This window comes from Crinia signifera, chromosome 3 (genome assembly GCF_055691185.1).
Source record: "Crinia signifera chromosome 3, ASM5569118v1, whole genome shotgun sequence".
Taxonomy (NCBI): Eukaryota; Metazoa; Chordata; class Amphibia; order Anura; family Myobatrachidae; genus Crinia; species Crinia signifera.
This window is the reverse complement of record NC_139219.1, coordinates 284,520,846-284,537,315: the sequence shown is the minus strand read 5'-3', so window position 1 is coordinate 284,537,315 and position 16,470 is coordinate 284,520,846. Positions and strand designations below refer to the sequence as shown.

The 16,470-nt window shown below is 44.1% G+C and overlaps 1 protein-coding gene across 1 annotated transcript in view; it reads right to left on the bottom strand.

Moving 5' to 3' along the window:
- Positions 1-16,470, bottom strand: part of DNER (delta/notch like EGF repeat containing) — a 205,953-nt gene that overhangs the window by 134,736 nt on the left and 54,747 nt on the right. The gene's annotated exons all lie outside the window — the stretch shown is intronic.

Sequence of the window (16,470 nt, the reverse complement as noted above, 5' to 3'; positions counted from 1 at the left end):
AAAAAGTATGTGCTGCACATACTTTTTGTACTAGATCTCAGCTCATCTTATCACAAAACTGAGATGTGATGAGATGCGATATTGTATACAATAATTGTAACATGTATGGGCACCTTTAAACATCTCTTCTCTAGTGTAAATAGTCCCAAAGTGCTCAATCTCTCCTCGTAGTTTAAATTCTACATTCCCCTGATTAGCTTAGTTGTTCTTCTTTGGGTTTTTTCTAATTCTATGATGTCCTTTTTATAGTGTGGGGCCCAGAATTGTACTCCATATTCAAGGTGAAGTCTAACCAATGCCTTGTACAGTGGCATAATTACTTTTGAGTCCCTAGTTTCCATGCCCCTTTTAATACATGCTAGAATTCTGTTGGCCTTTTTTGTTGCTATGTGACATTGAGTACTACACCCCAGTTTGTTATCTATTTGGACTCCTAGATTCTTTTCAAGTACTTGCTACCTTGGGACACCAGCAGCCCCAGCTGACTCCACGACGCCAGAGAAGCCAGGTCTAATCAATCGCTGTTCACCCCAGTGTCCACCGGCCGCAAGCCGGCTCTGCAACACTGCCCGGATTGCTATTTCCCACTAGGCACAGCCTTGCAGCCCGGGACCAGGTAGTGGCTTAACCCCTTACCGACGCAGCATGTTTTTGCCTTCCTGACAGAGCCCTTTTTTTCAAATCTGACATGTATCACTTAAGTGGGGATAACTTTTTTTTGCTTTTACTTATCCCAGTGATTTTGAGATTGTTTTCTCGTGACACATTGTACTTTAAATTAGTGGTAAATTTTGGTCGATACAGGTTTTTTTTTTTGTGAAAAATACCAAAATGTCGTAAAAAAATTGAACATTTTGCTATTTGCAAAATGTAAAATTTTCTGCTTGTGAGACAAATAATCATACCACTCAAAATAGTTAATAACTAACATAGACCATATCTAAACTTTATTATTACATCATTATTTCAACTTTCTTTTATTTTTTTTTGGACACTAGGGGGCAGCAGAGTCTAAATTTTACACATCACACAGTAAACGCTGCTTTTGGCTGTTCACGTTTGAACAGCCAATCGCAGCGATCGCCCATGGCGGGGGGCATCGCTGCCCCCCCTGGGCAATGAGGGAAGATGTCTGCTGTCAGGGACAGCAGACATCGTCCCTCTGTCACCGCGTCTCTAGACGCGGTGACACTTTGAAGTCATGACGTACATTTACGTCATGTGTCGGGAAGTACATCCCGACCATGACGTAAATGTACGTCAAATGTCGGGAAGGGGTTAATATCATATGACCACCACTGTTGGTTTATATTTGAGTTTCCAGCCGGTGACCTAGTGCAGTGGCGATTGGGGCTCATATACCTTCAACAACATATATAAAAAAATGTATGCTCTGCTCTGACGTAGAAACATGGCTGATCACTTTAATGTGACACCACTTTGTTTGTGGTCACCCTTTTAACGATGACTGGTTTGTATTACAGGGCACAGCACCCTGCCCTTTAAACAGGTTTTATTGTGCGCCCTTACATCATGCTGTGTAACTCCAATCCTGTACTGAGAGCGGCGAGGGATGGGTCTGGAACAGCTGACAACTGCTCTCAGCAGAGGAAGTGAGCGGCCTGTCAGAATGGCGGTGGACAGGATGCGGATAGGACAGCTGACACGCTGCTCGACCAGGGGCGTAGCGAGGCATCACTGTGAGGGATTTGAAATCTCCCATGCTGAATCTCCCATTATGAATCTCTGGCACAAATCTCTCCGTATGTAGGGCCCTTTACAAAACAAGGAATATAAACTGGCCCTTTTTGCTGATAATTTATAGGCCACTATCATGTCTCCGATCTGTCCATTTCCTTACCTAATCTGCTGGGTGTGTTTAGACTGTTGGTGACCTCTCTATACAAAGTAAGTTGCCCTAAATGATAAAAAGAAGTTTCAAAGGTATCACTTAGCTTGCGCTGATTCAAGCATACATCAATCCAGAGGTATATGTGTCTCCGGAATGAAAAATGGAGAAGAAGATATATAGTGAAGTATTTAATCACAACATCTAAAAACATCTATTAAAAACATCGATACAAATAAAAATTCATCACATCAAATATGACAGTGGTTAGGATGGCTTTCTAGTGAAATTACCACTGGTAATTTCACTAGAAAGCCATCCTAACCACTGTCATATTTGATGTGATGAATTTTTATTTGTATCGATGTTTTTAATAGATGTTTTTAGATGTTGTGATTAAATACTTCACTATATATCTTCTTCTCCATTTTTCATTCCGGAGACACATATACCTCTGGATTGATGTATGCTTGAATCAGCGCAAGCTAAGTGATACCTTTGAAACTTCTTTTTTGCATGCACACTGTTTGGTGGAGGTTTGGGAGAACTCCACACTCATAGGAGTCACTGGCATTGCAGCTTATTGCGCACTCATAGTCTAGTACACTTAAATTCTTTTGTATGCCCTAAATGATAGCCTTTCCTTTTGCTTAGCATGCTTCTCAATTGAATTACCTTGGTGTTGTCTTCACTAAAGTCCATGACCACTTGTTTGAAGCTAATTTTACCCCCCTCTAGGCAAATATACATTCAGATTTGCAATCTTCCAAATCTAAACTTTTTTCATGGTTCGGGAGATTCTCACCCTAAGAGAATTGGTGTGGGGAGGGGGAGGCCTAGTCTGAAGTTAGACATAATGTACATGACAACACATTGAGGTGGTCTTCCCACTATTCAGGGGTACTACCACCCATGTCTCCTCACTAGAATCCTGAAATGGTCTAGAGCTGGTACACTGAAGCAAAGGGTGCATATTGAAAAGCAGGAATTGGACCTTAGAGCTTTCCAATGTTAGTTAGATTTGAGTCTCTATTGGAACAAGCAGTTGATAAGTGGGGGCACTATCGGGTATTTTGACAACATACGGGACGACTGGAATTTACATTTTCCAGTATTGCAAGGAGTTTTTGAAACTCTGATTTACATTGTGATTGTCCTGTATGTCTTTACTATTATGTGTGATATGTTGTCTCTTTAACCCTTAGGGCTATTTCACACGCTCCGGCTCCTTCTGAGCGGCAAAACCCCGCACGGCCAGGAAGCCGTGCGGCACACAGCAGTTTACAATGGTGGGGATGGCCACAGCCTGGCAGCTGTCCCTTCCAGTGGTGGGGTACGGCTGCAGCCGGGTGGCCAGGCCGTGGCTATCCCGTGTGACTGGACACAATCGTGTCCATTAACAACTACTGTGTGTGGCACGGCATTTGGCCGTGTGGGGTTTCGCCGCCCGGCAGAGGCCGGAGCGTGTGAAATAGCCCTATAGGTATGTAAACAATGTGATTTCCATGCCATGTTTCGTTTACCTGATTACTGTAAACCAAAAACAAAATAACTTGCACTAAAATATTAACATAACTTTTCTCCCTCTACAAATGTCCCTTTAGGGACATAGGGGGTAATTCAGACCTGATCGCTGCTGTGCGAAATTTCAGTGGCCCGTGATCAGAGAGCTCCAATCCCGCCCCGTGCAAGTCTGCAAATGTCTTACGAAAAATATTGGCAATCGTCATCTAGCTGCAAATCCATTTGCAACTCACTCACTCACCATTGAAGAATTTTTCCTGCCTGTGAAAGTCCGCATAACCCTGACCCTTCCACAGCTCTGCGACAGAGACAGGCTGATCGAGGCTGGAGCTGACATCACCAGCCTTCCCTGAAATCTCCTGGGTACTCCTGCCTTTTTTCCTGACACTACCCGAAAATGGCTGATTACCACCCACAAATGGTGACTTCTTGTCAATCAAACCTGCAGTCGGGTTGTAAATAAAAAAATCGGTGATTTTTGTCGCTGTATTCCGTCATGCAGGCGCGCTGTGGCCCAGATGCAAATGCAGTCATTCGATAAATGATTGGTTTGCGAATTTGCACAACAGGAATCAAGTTGTATAAATGTATCATAGCATAACCCAACTTTTGCAGTAGCTTGTTATGCTCTATAAATACATTTTATCATTATAATAATTATGATTATTATTATCATTATTTGGCTGTAAAACATGCAAAATGGAGGGTATTCTGATTCAGTCAGACCCCCGCGCGTTTGCATGGGGGACCGATTGTTTGCAAATGCGCATAGGTTTTAATGCGCATGTGCAGCCGCTGTGTGTGATCGCCCACAGCACTCGCACACAGAAGTCCAGGCAGGGGGGGGCGTGGAGGGGCTGCGGGCTGGCATATGGGAACGCCCATCATTTCATGGGCGTTCCTATGCAAATTGCCCAGTGACGCGTGTGCAGGGGGGCGGGCAGCTGATGTCTGTGGATGTCAGCTGCCTGCCCAGTCCTCGCACAGAGTGCCCGCATATCTGAAGAATGATTTATCCGAGGGGAGACGACCCTTGGTGGACTCGCAGCCTTGAAAGTCAACCAGAATAAGGGCCAATGTATCTGTTTACTACAACCTTTGTAATTCCCAATGTAAAGAAAATAAAATGTAAATTCCCATTTACAGAAATTGCTGCTGTATTTTATACATTAATATATACCATATATCTCTATTGTCGAATGGCGTTCCAGAGTTCAATAACCTAAATATTGCTGGTGGTGGGATAATAGTACATCACAAGGCAGATGCTAATGCCTGCTGTAAATGCTCCCACTGCAGATGTCAATATTCGGGATTGGCAGGTCTTCAATTGAACAGAGCAGGGAAATAATATGATGGCAGATAATGATCACAGAAGAGATGGGGAGATTGAGAGGCTGCCTAGTGCCGTCGTCTGTGTGTGCATTACAATGCAAGAGAAGTACACAGCCAAACACACAGGCACATAGCGTGACCTTCACAAGAGGACTTCATAGAAACACCACAATAAAGGCTTTTGCACGTCTCTTGAGTGTCCTAAAATAAGAAACGATTTACCAGAAAATGGGGAAAATTTGTTTGTTTTGAGCCCTGAGAAAATCACTTAACTTATAATTGGCTAAGAGGGTTGCGTAGAGAGCCGCAGTGGCGACATTACTGTATATGATAATGCCTCTTGTCCTTCACTTGCTCCTTGAAAAACTTAACAATAAAATTGGTTTAAATGACAAAGCATCAAGATATCACTTTAAATATGAATAGAATAGAGGAACACTATGAATATTTTGGAATAAATGGCCACAGTAAGCAAATTAGATCTGAGTTGGCCACCTTACCATTATTGTAAGTATGCCCCCTCCTGCCTTTGACCAAGTAGTAATCCATAATAGCATTAACACTGCATAATTTATTTATTTGCAGTTTCTTATATAGCGCAGCATATTCCGTTGTTCTTTACAACACTGTAGCTTGTCTAAATATAGATTTACTAACACATGCTTTCATCTACCTACTGGTTTACCAGTGCTCTCTTGTGTGGTTTGTAAACCGAAGGGCATACAGTATGTATTAAGCCTGGTGAAGTGATAAAGTGGAAGTTCTGCTTTATCACTTCACCAGGCTTACTACATCTGCCCCTGAGTGATTTACCAAAAGTTGCAGCGCACAACAAAGAACATGATCAAGGTTTAAACCCAGTTTCTATATATGAAGGGCAATATTTATTTTATTATCTTGATGACTTCACCATCATCTTTGGTGATTTTTACATTTTCTTTAATCATCTACATACTCCATACTACACTGCCTAGTTTCCTGTCTCAGCCTTTGCCAGTGGCCTTATGCCTCTACTCATCAGGATGGCCACTAATGAAATATTGTATTCCCTAGACTATGCTAATTACTGTAGCATTCTCATCACCATCATGTATCATTAATGTATCAGCTGATAGCCCTTTCCATTACTATTACCTCTGGGGGCATAAATAAATAACCAGGGTGCATTTGTTGTACATGAATAGTGAGTATATGGTATTAAAACCCTATATACGTTACCTGCACATATTTTTTTTTATATATACTTTATTTTGGTTTTGAATAAAGACAAAAGAAAATAGTACAAACAGTTGTGGATACAACAAGTTAGACAAGTTAAACGTTGCAGTGTGACAAGAATGAACAGTTACAATTCAATAAATCTTGAGAATGACTAATCAGCTTAAATAACAAGAAAATAATGATCTTTATCCTCTGCATTTATTCTAGTCTATTTTCTTATATCTACTAGCATACTCTACCAAAAAAAAAAATTATCTGAAAGGGGACAAGACAGGGGGTTAAGAGAGGTAGGAGAGATTTAGGATAAGGGGGGGGGGGGGGGGAGGGATGTGAGAATGGTGTCATTTAGCTTGGGTAATATGAGTCTATTGGTTCCTTTATGTCTCAGTCCCTATACTAAGAGGTGTATTTGTACAGAGGTCAAATTAAGAGTACGTCAGCCGGCACCTGTTTTTTGTACGTTGCGGACGACTTAAATTCAAGCCAAGATAACCATGTAGCTACATAATCAGATTGTTTGTCTAGGGCTGAATAGTAGATGTCCTCCATGGCACCATAAAAATCTATCTTCTGAAACCATTCCCATGTAGTAGGAGGATCTGTGGACCTCCAATGGACCGGGATCACTGCGCTCGCTGCATTGTTAAGATGCTTTAAAAGTGAACGTTTATATTTTTCCGAGGGTATAGTGGAGTGGGAGGGCAACCAGAAATCGGGTCCATCGGGAATTTGGAAACCCAGGATGACAGAGGAGAGTTGAATAACCGTTTTCCAAAAGGTCATAATCTTGGGGCAATCCCACCATATATGAATCAAAGTTCCCCTTTGTGAACCACAGCACCAACAAAGAGGGGACACTGAGGGGAAGAATTTGTGTATCAAAGGAGGGCATCTATACCACCTGGTTAGTAATTTGTATTGCGTTTCCACTACCTCTAGCCTCGTGGAACCCATGTTGTCACAGTGTTTCTCCAAGTTTATTTTTATTCCTCGTGAGGAGAGATCTAAATACCATGCCTTGCAGAAGGAAGGGAGATCAGTAAAGTTACTTTGCAATACAATCTTATAGCTCTCCTCGAGTGGATATAATGCCGTATCTGGAAATAGAACTTGGGGCGAAATGTAATAGGGTGCGATTTTTGGACGAGTTCCAAACTCGCCAGAAATCGCACCTTTAAAAATCGCGTTTTTTGATGCTAAATCGCATATGTAATGAGATGCGAATTAGCGGCAAAAAATGCGATTTGCCGCGATTTCGGGCGTTTTAAAGTCCTGAAAATGTGCGCATTTTCAGTCCTGAAAATGTGCGCATTTTCATATATGCGATTTTGGTTAAAAAAAAACTGCTGGTCCCCCCCCTAAGCATAACCAGCCCCGGGCTCAAAAAGCCGGTGCTGGTATAATAAAATCAAAGGAACAATCAAGTTGGGGTTCCCTGGATTTTATAAAACCAGCACCAGGCTCAAGGTCCGGCGCTGGTTCCCAAAATACGGGGGACAAAATGACTAGGGGTCCCCCGTATTTTAAGAACCAGCACCAGACCCAACCAGCCAGCAGGGTAATGCCACAGCCGGGGGACACTTATTATATAAGGTCCCGCGGCCAAAGCATTAACCCCCTGGCTGGTCAGCATGGGCAGGGGTCCTGGGGAAGTGGGGACCCCCCCAAAGAAGGGGTCCCCCCCTCCAGGACTTACCAGCCCATGCTGAAAGTCCGGGGCTGTCCCCGATGCCCGTGGGCGGTGGACATCGGGCTGATGTAAAGTGTAAAAAATAGAAGTAAAACTATTGTCTTATGCTGAAGAACTATGAGTCCCAGCAAGCCTACCCCGCATGCTGGGACTTGGAGAACCACAAGTCCCAGCATGCGGGGCATTAAAGGGCCCGCTGGTACTTGTAGTTCCATAGTACAAGAAATAGTTAAATAAAACACACTGACACCCTGAAAAATAAAAGTTTAATACATACACAGCCCACACACACTGATACTTACCTACTTTGAGCCCGTAGGTCGGTCCCTGGATCCTGGGTTCGGGCTCCGGGGCTCCAGGGCAGAAGAGTCCGGTTCCGGGGCCTTGGCCCTGGTTCCGGGGCTGGTCCTGGGGTTCCGGGGCTCCTGGGCTGAAGAATCCGGGGTCCAGGATCCGAAGTAGTCCACAGGGGTACCTGAGGAAGGAAATCCTACTCACCTGGTCCCCGGCGAGGACATCGGCATCCTCTCCGGCAGACGGGCTGCTCCCGGCTGCTGTGGTACCCGCTCTCGGACTGGAGAGGCGCAGAGATTTTTCGGGGACAGCCCCGGACTTTCAGCATGGGCTGGTAAGTCCTGGAGGGGGGGGACCCCTTCTTTGGGGGGGTCCCCACTTCCCCAGGACCCCTGCCCATGCTGACCAGCCAGGGGGTTAATGCTTTGGCCACGGGACCTTATATAATAAGTGTCCCCCGGCTGTGGCATTACCCTGCCTGATGCTGGTTTTATAAAATCCAGGGAACCCCAACTTGATTGTTCCTTTGATTTTATTATACCAGCACCGGCTTTTTGAGCCCGGGGCTGGTTATGCTTAGGGGGGGGGGACCGCACGCCGTTTTGTCCCCCGGCTGTGGCATTACCCTGCCTGGTGCTGGTTTTATAAAATCCAGGGAACCCCAACTTGATTGTTCCTTTGATTTTATTATACCAGCACCGGCTTTTTGAGCCCGGGGCTGGTTATGCTTAGGGGGGGGGGGGGACCGCACGCCGTTTTTTCTTTTTCTTTTTTGTTTTAACTATTTTTTTTACAACAGAAGCATGCACAGATCTCAATGATCTGTGCATGTTTCTGTAAAAATCGCCAGCAAGAAGCTGGTCTATTTTTTTTGCGGGTTTTGGTAAGTTCCCATATGCGACTTTAGAACTCGCATCCTATTACATATGCGAGTTCGGTACTTGTGAGTTATCCGGGCGTCCGATTTTTTGATTGTATGCCTTAAGTTAAGGCATACAATCAGATGCGATGCGATATCGCATCGCATCGCATCGCATGCGACCATCGGATGCGATGACCCGATTTTTCCATAGGAATCAATGTTAAAATGATTCCTATGGAAAAAGGGGTCCTTTTCATACCCCTACTATCCAAGTGGGCATGGAGTTGGATATAAACCTGTGGCGAGCGTAGCGAGCCACCGAGCCCGAAGCGTGGCGAGCGAAGCGAGCCCCGCGAGGGGACGGTATTCCGTGTACGCTCGCCACGCTTCGGGCTCGGTGGCTCGCTACGCTCGCCACAGGTTTATATCCAACTCCATGCCCACTTGGATAGTAGGGGTATGAAAAGGACCCCTTTTTCCCATTGAATTCCATGTTAAAATGGACTCAGTCCATTTTAACATTGATTCCTATGGAAAAATCGGGTCATCGCATCGCATCGCATCGCATCCGATGGTCGCATGCGATGCGATGCGATGTCCCGATCCGACCCGATTTAAAAATCGGATGCCCGGATAACTCACAAGTACCGCGAGTTCTATAGTTTCCTATGGGAAAACATCTGGATGCGATTTTCAGTGTGACTGAAAATCGCATCTTTTAAATGTGCGAATTCACGGGAAAAAATGCGCTTTTTCCCGCGAATCGCACCCTATTACATGTGTCGATTTTTCGAAAAATTGCGATTTTGGCCGTTTTTGACCAAAAATCGCAAAAGTCTAAAAATCCCACCCTATTACATTTCGCCCCAAGAGTCTGTCTGAGGCAAGTTCTTTTCTAATTTTAATTCTGTGAAAGGTTTAATATTTCCTCCCGATATCAAATGTATCGCCCTAATTAGACCTTTACTCTGCCAGCTGGCGGCTAGACGTCCCGCAGTCCCCGGGGGGAACTCTGGGTTATTAATGAAAGGGAGTAGCAGGGAGTCGGTGGAGGAGAGACCCAGCTTAGATCGGATGGTTTTCCAGATAGCTAAAGTAGATTCAACCGTAGGATGCTTGGAACGTATTGTATTCGGAAGCCACGGGACCACCTGGAGCCTCAAGGACGAGGAATGTATCTCCAGGTCAACCCATTGTTTAGAACATGTGTCAGCTCTCGACCAGTCCAGGATTCTATGTAGAACCAAGGCCTGGAAGTAGGCCACCAGCATGGGAAGTTGCTGGCCCCCCTGAGATTTTCTATGGTATAAATAACAGTGTTTAGACAAACTGGCTAATTGCCCTCTGGGCTTCTCCAATATATTGGGATGGCAGTTTCAGTGGGATAGTTTGGAACAGGTAGAGAAACCTAGGTAGAATGTTCATTTTAATAATATTTATTCTACCTAACCACGAGAATTTCTGAGTGGTCTGCACATATTTTTAAACCAGCATTGTGTTTCCCACATTTATTTGTTGAACCTGACAATTGATTGTTCATCTTGCTATACAATTGGAAAGAGGGTGAGTATATGTACACTTATAGTAAATAATTCATAAACAGCATACACTATATATATATATATATATATATATATATATAGAGAGAGAGAGAGAGAGAGAGAGAGAGAGAGAGAGAGATAGTACACGATATGCTGGCACACTCCCCTCTGCAGCGTCTGCCCGGGTGCCGGCAATTGTATTTTCATATACGTAGGGCGAGAGTGCCGCACTGCACGGGACTTGTCTCCTGCTTAATAAATCAATAGGCTGTAGCCAATAATTTGCAAATTATTGGCTACAGCCTATTGATTTATTAAGCAGGAGACAAGTCCCGTGCAGTGCGGCACTCTCGCCTACGTATATATATATATATATATATATATATATATATATATATATATATATATATATATATATAGTATATACCAGGTTACACTACACACAATTTGAAAATCATCCACTAGAGCAAATCAGCCCCAAACACATTTACCTAGAATTTTGCACACTGTATACAGTATATAAAAGGATAACTTAGAATTTTAATTAAGAAAAACCCCAAAAATAAAACAAAGGTCTTTTAATATATTTACATTTCTGCTCAGGCCTTTCCAAGGTGAAAGGGACATTTCTTCCTCAACCAACAACCTGCACACTGGGACTTTGGTGCCACAATGTATTTTCTACTCTGCTACCTGCCTTCTGTATCCTATACTCTCATGAATTAGCTGATTCCTGTGTCCTTCCTGCTATTTTTCCATCATTATTTAAGACCACAGTTACTATTTGTATTCTAAAAAACATAAAAAAGGCCAGACACAAACTCTCTCTCAAATTACCGTCCCACCACTGAGCTCAGTGGCCCTTCCACGTGTCTTGAGAGGATTGCCTTACACTTAACCTCACGTGCTTTCTTTTCACACACAACTCAACGGATTTTATTCCCATTTGTTTTTTTTACTTACAGCCTGAGGTGGTGCTCCAAACACCCAGTGCAGTGACCTAAATCGTGCATAGGAGGCGTACATACTTATGGACCTTATGCCAAAGGAGAAGGGCACCATTACTCCTCCAACCCCTCTCAGCCAAAAGGCCCAAGAGGGGAAAATAGGGATTAATGGGGCAGATGTACTAATCTGCCTATAACGTTTTGAGAATAACGAGTCCCGCTTCTCCAGCATAACGTGGAGAAGCGGGCAAACGTTATAGGCAGATGTATTAACCCCCCCAAAGCCGATAAGGAGAGCCGTTATCCCCAGCGTTAACGGCTCTCCTTATCGGCTCCCTCGCCGCCCCGCACATGCGCAGTCGCCCCCCCTGCCCGGCTTACTGGGCATGCGCGAGATCTCGCTAAAACCGCGAGATCTCCAGCGCAGCCTAAGCCAGACGCAGGGCTAGCGTTGTCCCCATAGTGGGGGATAGGACAACGCTAGCCCTGAGCTGGCGAAGCGGCCGGGGCGAATTAACGCCTTGAAGGCTGTTAATACATCACCCCGGCCGTTAATCCCTGGGGGGGATTGCAGGGACAGCCCCGCCGAGCGTAACTCGGCGGGCTGTCACTAGCGCACGTTAGGTGCGCTAGTAATACATTAGGACAGACGTAATCCCCCCCAGTTAACCAGCGTTAAGTGCATTTTTGCACTTAACGCTGGTTAATACATCTGCCCCAGTGTGTCCTCCTCGCTGAAGCTCGGAGAGACCCTCTTCCCTCAACCCCCGAAGGGTTAGGGCGGGTGGGTCCTCCAAAGCTTGGAGAGACCCTCTATAGGCTTCCCTCTGCCTTGCGGCTCGGGGTCACCATGGTGGACCACAGCTCTCCCCTGAAGAAGAGAGCTTTGGTACGTGGGGAGTGGGTAGCCCATAAGAGTCGTACACACAGCCCAAAAAACGTGACCAACAAACGAAAAACTGAAAACGTGAAAAGGAGGCCAGGGTAGGGGTGTGAAAAATTGTCCTGCCCCAGCCAAAAAGCCAGGGCAAGAACATGCTGTGCTAGCTTAAAGCGAAAGTGTGCAGTGCTAGTGCCAAAAAGTGCTGGTGGGGACACCAGTGTATGTTTAGGGCACCTTCGAGTTTCCCTGGAGGCACGCTACACCTTGGGCTCTAAGCAGCCAGTCAGCGTCCAACCAAGTGTTTCTCATGGGAATGGATACTCCACCGAACTTTTCCATTAACTCCCTTGAGGGTTGAGGCCCCCTAGGTAGAGCAATCTACTCAGTCCCAGTGTTTCTCACATCCCAAGGTTAAGGTACTAAGCTGGGGTTTTCGCTGTCTCCCCATCAGAGGCTACCAATGGGTTTAATAAATCTTCCATGCTTTAGAATTATAAGAAAACCTGGTGTGGGTGGTAGGACACAGAGCTAAGCTATCTGTAATTCCCTGCGTGCATGCCACCTACCCGCACAGGAAGGAAGATTTCCAAGTTTCCCCACACGAGCACATAAATACGCACACGTACATATATGTCCATAGCAGTTGTGCATTAGTCTCAGTCCATTACTTTTATGAATAGGTTTGCTGATGCTAAAGTACATAATGCAGCTTATTTTCTATTACACAGAGACTGTTATGCCTCCATTACTGAACACAAGCATTTACAAGCAGCATACCTTCCATAAGTTGTCTTGTTTAACGGTCTTATATTATGATATATGCCTAAAAACAGCAACAACAACTAAATGCAACGGGACGCCTGTGTCTATTTCACTATTTCTGGACATGAATTTGCACACGGCGAGATCTATGCTGCGGTCCATTGTTCCAACTGATAGTCTCAGCAGTAAAATCGCTTAGAAATCGAGCTGCCTTTGTTCAGTGGAGAGTGCCCGAGTCTTTCGAGATACAGACACTGCTGACAAAGCAGTTACCACAGAAACTGACTATTCTATCTCTATTGTGCAGTGAGGATCCGCAGGCACAGACGCTGCTTCTGAATGTGACAGACACAGCTTTACAAATACAAACAGCAACTGAGAGTTAGAGGACCTGGCTCCATCTGATTTTCGTATGGTGTATATAGGAAACTCGAAAGCATTATTCATCAGAAAATAAAAATCATTAGTCAAAAGATGTTCAGTACTCAGTACATAGCAATAAAAAGGTAAATATGTCCTAACAATATAAACAGCACAACATCAGCGGCAGAAATCATATGCCTTGCTGGTGGCAGTCTTTAAAAAAAATAAAAATTAAATTCACCAGCAGCTTCCTGCCCTGCTGCACGGCAAATTCCGATACTAGCTCCAAGTCGCCGCTCCAACCCTGCTGCCTACCCCCTGCCATATGGACACCACTGCCCGCCCCCAGCCGACGGACCTCGTTGCTGCACATAGGTGTGTGCCAGTGGTGCTTCACCGCTGCCACACACCTAGGATCGGACCCAACACATTGTGGGTGCTTTTCGTGCCACTGATGGGTCAGATCAGATAAAATTAATGTGCAGCCCTTCTGACCTCCCCAGTCTGATTCGATGTGCAAGGGGTCGCGCATTGGGTTGGTGGGGATGTAAAACACATCCGATTTGGGCTGATCTGTCAGCCCGATCGGTCGGAATCGGGCAAAATCAGCCCAAAACGGATAAGTGTATGGGTACCTAGAAAATAAGAGATTTTGGTCGAGTTTTCCCAATTTTTTTTTTAAAGTGGCAATCATTTACATGACCCAATCAACCTGTTTTTTTTTTTCGGTTTAAATGATTTCCACTTAAAAAAAAAATCGGAAAAACTCTGCCAAAAAGCCTTCTGACTACGTTTCATTTTTGGCCCCTTTTTTTATTACTGTATTAGACAGAGGAGTAGCCAGAACTCTGTGCGCACCATGGCAACATTTTGAAGCGTTACCCAGTCCCAATGCTTCTAGAGAGACACACCTAAGTGCAGAAGTTCTTAATGTTATGCCCCATAACATTATTTTATGAACCATAGCACTGCCCTAGTTTACATCCCATTGTAGGGCTGCCAGTACACATTATACCACACAGTATCCTCAATTTACATTTTGACATATGGGGGGAAATTTACTAAAGGAAATTTGTAAAAAAATAGGTGTATTTGTATCCAGAAATACACTTATTTTTGACATTTACTATCCCGAAAATACGGCAATTCGTATTCGTATTGATAGCACATCATTACGACTACGAATTGCCGTATTTTCGGGATAGTAAATGTCAAAAATAAGTGTATTTCTGGATACAAATACACCTATTTTTTTACAAATTTCCTTTAGTAAATTTCCCCCTTGGTGTCTGCAGTTCATATTTTGCAACATACCAGTGCTCCCAGTTCATATTTTGCCACATTACAATGGGCATGTCAAGTGGCATAACTAGAAATACATGTATTGTAGGTCCCAAGGCAATAGTTTGTAAGGGCGCCTATGTACCATCCAATGGTGAAACATGTATGTTTCACATGTACAGTAACTGTGATAGGGAAGAAGGGCCCCTCTCAGCTCTGTGCCCCATAACAGCTACACTCCCTGCACCTATAGCTGGATACACACTGGACAATATTCGTAATGATTTTGCTGCCTTGTATGGGTCAAAAAGCCAAAATCTAAATATTGGCCACAATGTTGCTATTCCTACCCGTCTTCAGTGACACCCTCCATTGCTGTGCATGCAGGATGATGGAGTACATAATGTGTAGCCAGCATTGGAGAGCTACACGTATACCCCTGTGTATAACACATGTAACTGACAGGGTAGGTGGTCCCTCTCCACGCTGGACCCCATAGGAGCAGCACTCCCTGGTATTATGATAACCCTTAGTATTATGTATTTTAGTTAAAGGTATTTTCCATAAATTATGGTAATGATTTTGACCTTAGTACATAGTAACATTATAGAAAAAAAAAATCAACTAAATAGCACAAAGCACATATCATATGCAGATGACATGTAGGATGAACACCCATTTCCATACAGTAATTATGAAGCATAGTGTATATAATGTTACTTAGCAAATGTCAGTGCTGGATGTCTACAGCGCCTTTTATAATAAAAGCAATTCCTAGTCTGCACACCGGTGTCCAGATAAACCCTGGAAAGCATCAAAGGAGATGTTTTCCAGTCTTCCCAGGTAATGGTTACTTAGATCATTTCTGTACATTACTATCAGAAACATGCATTGTCACTACATGTGCATGGACAAAAGCTGTACACCTGCACATATGCTCAGTGCTTCTCCTCTCTAGGGGCAGATCCCCCTATCTGAGTGCTTAGCTTTATAGCCATCATTTCTAGTACACTGCCTGACATACAGCTGCTTGAAAACAGGTGTTATTACTATGCATGGCCTGCAGGTCCTGTGGCACTACCTCATAGGAGTTAGCCTATGTGGTAACACCCAATTACAGCCCAGATAGGCACCTTCAGCTACAAGTGGCTATATGTTCAGTATGCAAATCAATCTGCATTACATTTAGTGGCATACTCTTAGCTCTGGAATATATGCAGAGTGAAAACATATACATGATCTGCAACCTTTTCAAATTGGTCCCAGAGACATTAAGAGGGTCCACCCAACAGTGATCATGAAATAAAGTAAGTACAGTAAGTATAGCTTCAATATTCACATAAAGGTATATATTCCTGTACAATCTAATGATTCGGTCGATGTTCCTTGACCCCTCATTTGCTCACCGTACAGAAAGGATAAAAAAAAATCTTGACAAAGTTTCCTTTGCCAATTGCCCGGAGAATCTGAAAATGATCCAAGCTCAATGTAGAGATGAAGGTTGATTCCAACAGCATAAGTTCACAGATACAGATAAAAGTCCAGACTTCTGTTTCAACTGGCAACTGCCAGTTTTCCTCAGGGAGGCAATTGCTAGTTGTAATAGCAACTTATGCTACTGGAATAAACCTTCATCTTTACCTTCAACAGAAATCTAATTCAAATTAATATTTGGTGTGACCCTCCCCCCCCCCTTTGCCTTCCAAATAGCATACATTTTTGGGGTAACATTTTCACTGGAAGTCAGGGGGTTTGTAGGATAGTGGTCAGGTATATCATTAACCAGCTCAGTGCATCAGATGACCCATCATGCTCGTCTAGCAGTGACATCACCTTAGAACTGGCAGAAACCAGTGGGACCCAGGTACACACATCCATTGTTCAGAAAAGTCTGGCCAGAAGTGGTCTTCATGGAAGG